Below are 6,000 nucleotides of genomic sequence, written 5' to 3'. Positions count from 1 at the left end.
TTTTCCCATTGAAAATAGAACGAATAAAATCGGGACCGGACACTTCGTTCGGATAAGAAAGGATTCCGAATTCGAAGGGTTCGGATTAGCAAGGCTCCACTGTATAAATAACATTTATGACAAAAACAAGTAACAGTACATAAATGTCAATAATTGCCATTGAAAAAAGGTTAATAAATATAACCTTCTACACTCCTTTTGCAAAGATTTATTATGGAATTCAATAGAATAAGAATAAGTTTGCAACCAAAAATGTTTGAAGTATAAGTCTACAACCAAAATGTGCTTTAACAAGATAGTTTTGTGTATTGAACGTTATCTTCGGACTTGCAAACTAAACCATTTATACAGCATTGACAGTAACATAGTTTGTTATTGTTAAATGCAGTTCGAAACTTACAAATTCGATTAAATTAGGAGAAAAACCGACCAGAACAGTCACATGTCAAATTTAAAAATATCTACATGATCAGTTTATATCTTCAATAACTTCGTCAAAACAGAATCGTGGATGCTGAAACCTTTAACCGAGTGTGGCATATATATTGCATTATGGAATAGACATACTAATGAACTTCAAAATAACAAAGAAACCCACTTGCCTGGCAAAAATTCGTTCACCCGTGTCAAAAAATCACGCCGTGTTCACCATTTTGTCAAGTTTGCAACTAATTCGCTCGCTTGAACCAAGTGTGCAACCACTTCACGTCCTGCTCCTTGCTGATGCATTTACATCTTTATTACAGATTACGATAAACTTGATAAAAATATGTTTTTCGCTGCTCATATGGAAAATGTTCAAGATTTTGTAAAATTACTTAAACATATATATGTGACTGTTTGGTATCACAGTCAAATCGGACAAAGGATAAAATCAGGCAAACTGAATACTATAAACATGATATACATGCATTATCACATGTTCTGACCTTTTTTTCTGAATAATAACTTCGATTTAATATGTTATATAAATATCTTTAGTGTCTTTACATGAAATATTTCAAGACAATAAAGTGGATCTTATTTCTTGATAAAAATCTATTTCAACATTTCTTGTAACAATTTATGTCAATGATTTTCAAGTCAGACGTGGCCACAAAGGGATTTCTTTAAAAACTCATCTTTTCCATACCCTTTTATATTAATCTTGGCCACAAAGCTATAAAGGCATCCTTTGCTTTTTGTTAAAAACTATTTTTATATATTTATTTTTACTTTTTAACCGTCATCTAACTGCGTACGTGCATATGCATGTGCGTGCGTGTGTGTGTTCTATCCTTTATGAGGGTCCATCCGCCCTTTCAGGCACTGAGAGTAGAGATCCCAGATATGTCACCATTCACGTCATTGAATGTTATTATCTACCAAAATGTCACCTACAATTTTTAACGGATAATCCGGGTTATTAATTATTGCTACTCTCCAGCATGTGAATGACTATATATTAGTATTTACAGACCATGATGGTGATTTGAATTAAATTGCATTTTAATTATTCGAACTGTTTATCTTTGCCCCATGTTTTGTTATACATGTATAATTTAAAGTTGTGTAAATATTTTAAGGACAACTTTATTCTTAGAGACGTATTAACTAGAACACACAAATCTTGTCCATAAACTTTTTTGCTCCAGATTCATGTTAATTTTCTTTAAAATTTCGAAATTGTATTTAAAAGTAAAATAGTGTGAAGTAAGCAAAGAAAATATTTTTTCACATTGCGGGCAGCACCTACAACCCATGCAAATTACCAAAAAAAGCTCAAAATACAAAAAAATAACGCAAAAAATGCCCTTACTGCGTTTAGTAACGTTAATAACGCAGCAGATATATGGTGGAAATAATACAAAGTCGGTATCAAATCGTACATAACATGGAAATTATTACTTTTATCTTGAATACTTTCTTAAAAACTCAGTACTTTTTTCTTAAGATTGAGTTGGTTGAAAGTTTGGCTGATTTGGAGGCGTGTAGCTTTAACCCATATTCAGCTGAGTGTTTTATAACTTAGAATGCCATTGGTTACAAATGTAAGTAAAACGATTTTAATATAGTTACGCCGAAAAAGAACTTGACTCCTATAGCAACCGTGTATAAAGTTGCGTAGTCACGATTATCCGATGGAAAGCGGAATAAACATTTTACCCGTAAACGTGCAATCTTTAAATATTCATAGCTTTTACTTTCATATCCACTATTCGTTGCCATTCGTTTGTAATTTATATCTGCAAGCATGGCGAATAAATGAAATTAAAACCTCCTGTCATTTACGCTTTATAAATAAAACATATGCTTTAAGTCAATAAAACTACATGTGTAACAGCTTTATGTAATTATAAAATAATTGATAAAATATTCATTATGACTCTCATTTGAAATCAACCTTTATGAACATTTTTTGCTTAAATGTTTAAATCTATTTCTTTCCTGTCTGTTCATTATTTTTAACAAAATACGTATTTTTAATATTCACGATATATAATTGACAACTTTCTTTGAAATAGAAATAAAACTTGAGTTAAATTATGTTAAAAATAACAAATTCAGACTTTTACTAGTAACTTAAAGTCGATCTTTTTTATTTGTTTCTCAGTATTTTTTGTATCTTGTAGTATGATACCCTGACATTTTTTATTTCATCTTAAAAATTAGTAGATTCTCATTACTTTAACTTTTATAATTCTTGCCACAGTATACTCAGTACATAAAATTTCCGTGCAAAATATATTCAAACGTTCCTCTTAGTTTGCGTCATAAATGATTTGTTAGTGTTTGAGTAATAAATATTTAACAAGAATCCACGCCATTCAAGTGTCAAATATGTTGATTTTTCACGTTTTCTTGAAAGTAAATCTAAACGTTACCGTCTAGACTGTTTTAGATGTAAATGTAGAGTTTTCGGTGTGGATTATTCTTGTGAAATATAACAACAAATGTGAGAATTGTCGATCCTTCTATTTCAGTTTCAGATGAGTCATTTTCACCTAGAAGCGCTTTAACTGCTTGATAATCACCACTTCTGTGTATTATGCAACCTGTTAGAAAGACCATTAGCAAGATATTATGCAAGGCTAAAAAAGCTGCGTAGGGATGGTGTATCACCACAGGTATGCACTGCATAAAATAAATACTACCTTGACGATTTAAAACACAGAAATTTCATTACACCCTTTCTGGTACTCGTTTTATACTGTGACAGCACGTCAATGTCAGGTTGAAGGTAACCAATAACTGTGATTTCTATATTGGTTTGATTTGGTAACGAGTCTGATTGATACCTTATCCACAAAATATTAAAAGCTGATTATTAAAGTTTTGGAAGCCGAACAACGTTCGCACATCACTATCCCAATCATTTCAATATGGATAGATAGAAAAAAGAAAAAACTCTGCTGTTTTATGACAGTCCAAAAAAGGCTCTTGCACCTATGCGTTTTGTCCCTCTTCAGTCCCTCTTCAGGTTATACGCATGATTTAAATTAAGCCTAGTTCCCCGATGACAAGTCTCGGTAACAATCGCAACATTTCGGCCCTTTCCGCCAGTCTTCGGATAGCCGTGGAATTCATCGTGCACAAATGCGTCACATTTCAGATATTAAGCTAATGCCAAATGACACTTCTGTCACAATTTAATGTATGTTTATCCTTCTAACACTATCAACTGTACTTCATCAACAGTCTGTCCACTTACAGGACTATTTGGCCTACCACAGCGTTCTTCGTCTGTAACAGAATGATGTTCGACCCTCTAGATACTCTTTTGCCATCTAAAAACAAGCGATCTTTTTTGTTGTTTTGTTGTATTTTGCGGATATATGATCCTCCGCCTAAAAAAACACTAAAAGTGCATAACAGTTAATCGTACTGCGTATCCTCACCTGTTTCGCCATTTATTGTGCAACGAAGTCACGATGTTTTAAAAAAAAATCTAGCAGTGAGACATTTTGCTTAAAGGAACTCCACTGTGGTCCAAAAGCCTAAAAGAGAGCAGCTCGTGCATTTAAACAGGAAAATAGTTAACAGAAAATTGGGACATAAAGTCAGAAAGAAATTGAAAATGGTATGTTTGTGCTATTATTAGCAAAAATGGAGGGAAAACAATTTTCACACACACACACACACACACACACGCGCGCGCGCGCACGCACGCACGAGCGCACGCACGAACTAACACACACGCATACATACACAATCTATAATGATGGCAGGAACGTAAATATTAAGCTTTAAATAATTTGCAGTTTTGTTTTGTCCGAGTTGCTGTACCTTCAGAAATGTAAAAATTGATAAAACTGTCTACAACAGTGGTTTACTGCATCATGTTAACGTGTGTTCCAGTTTTTTAGGGAAATGAAAGTTAGTAAGCAAACATTGTAAAACCTGACCAGACTGCACGGATGTCCAGGCAATTCGGGCTCTATACAAATGATAAGCATTTTTAGCTCTAGCAAGACAAGGGATAAGATTATTTTTTAAATATTGGACACAGCTATCTCAGAATGATCAATTTTTATTTGTTTTTATAACAACCTTTAAATATTGATATTATTTCGTGATTAAAATATTATGTTTAACCATATCATTTACAAAACAGATTGATATTTTAGATTGGCGATAGTAAATTAATGATATTTCATACAGGAAATTAAAAAGAACTTTATATAATTGATTGTATAAACAAAGACTGCCGCCCAATTACAACTATTTTGCAGGAAATAGATTGATTAAGGAACATTGATTGTAAAATTGTTACTGTTTTTCCTGACAACAATTATTTCCTTCCATAGACATGTGTTTTTCTTCATTGAAACAGAGAAAGTCGTAAAATGTCAATTGCAATATAGTACAGCCTGTTTGGCATGCATTTAAATTTTACATATAAGCCGTTTATGAACAAACGTAAAAATCAGAATAATTTGATTAAAAACCGTAACAAATCGAGACATTTTATAACTTTTATACCAAAAAAAATGCAATACAGTAAAGTTAACGATTCGGTCTTTTCCAGTCAAACAGTTTTCAACAAGTATTAAAACAAGAAACACGGATATTAAAGATTATGCATACAATGCTGTTTGTTATAATTGGCAAAATACGCCAATGTTTAGATAACAGTGGTTTAAAGTTTTGACACTTTGTCATACGATTATCATATACGATTATCATATCTTTGAAACATCTATATGAATTATCTTAGAACTTTATTAAGCTTCATCTTACTGCAATGTATTGTGTATAACCACCACAAATATTCCATATCTAACAATCTTAATTATGTCTTCCTATGATAAGTATACATGGGTCGTGTATTTTTTGGGACTACAGATAAACATTTTGTCAGAGTTTATGTTGGGAACATAATTACATTTCTATTTGAACGTTGACACTATCATTACAGCATCGTCTGTGGGGAAATAAGAACAAGGATGACAAAACACGGTTATGTAGATTATTATACGTATAACTTGTAGAGGTTACGCCAATCCATCTTTTTGACAGTGTGCACGATCACGTTAACGAATTCGGTCATGCCTGATACATATAAGGTACGTAATAACTTGTTTATTAGAATTTATTAAACTGATTAAGATCAGATTTGTCAAATAATAATACAGGTAACTCGAAAAACGAATTCGGTGACATCCAGTTGTTTCATCTTTGATATTTTCATATGAATGTTTGTTCATGCTTACTTTGAGTTTTTTTTAATGTTTCCAATCAAAAGTGAAGAAAATGATTTTAGAACTGAAAGAGTTTGAACTTCCATTTGATAATATGAAATGATATTTACGTACCTACCTACAACGGAAAAGAAAGCTGTTACAAGCTCTGTACTAAAGATATGTTACAGTAGCTTCGTTATGAACTATCAATGTACATGTATATCTATCGCTTCAATAAAATACAAATAAGTGCCCTTTTAAATTTGTATGTCTGCTGTTCATATATATGCAATATTTTGTTCGGTTTAGTAAGTTTTTTTTTTTAAGATTCTGAACG

The sequence above is a fragment of the Ruditapes philippinarum genome, unplaced genomic scaffold (assembly GCF_026571515.1).
Source record: "Ruditapes philippinarum isolate M1 unplaced genomic scaffold, ASM2657151v2 ctg11147_1_1_1_1, whole genome shotgun sequence".
In the NCBI taxonomy this organism is placed as follows: Eukaryota; Metazoa; Mollusca; class Bivalvia; order Venerida; family Veneridae; genus Ruditapes; species Ruditapes philippinarum.
This window is presented reverse-complemented; position numbering follows the sequence as displayed.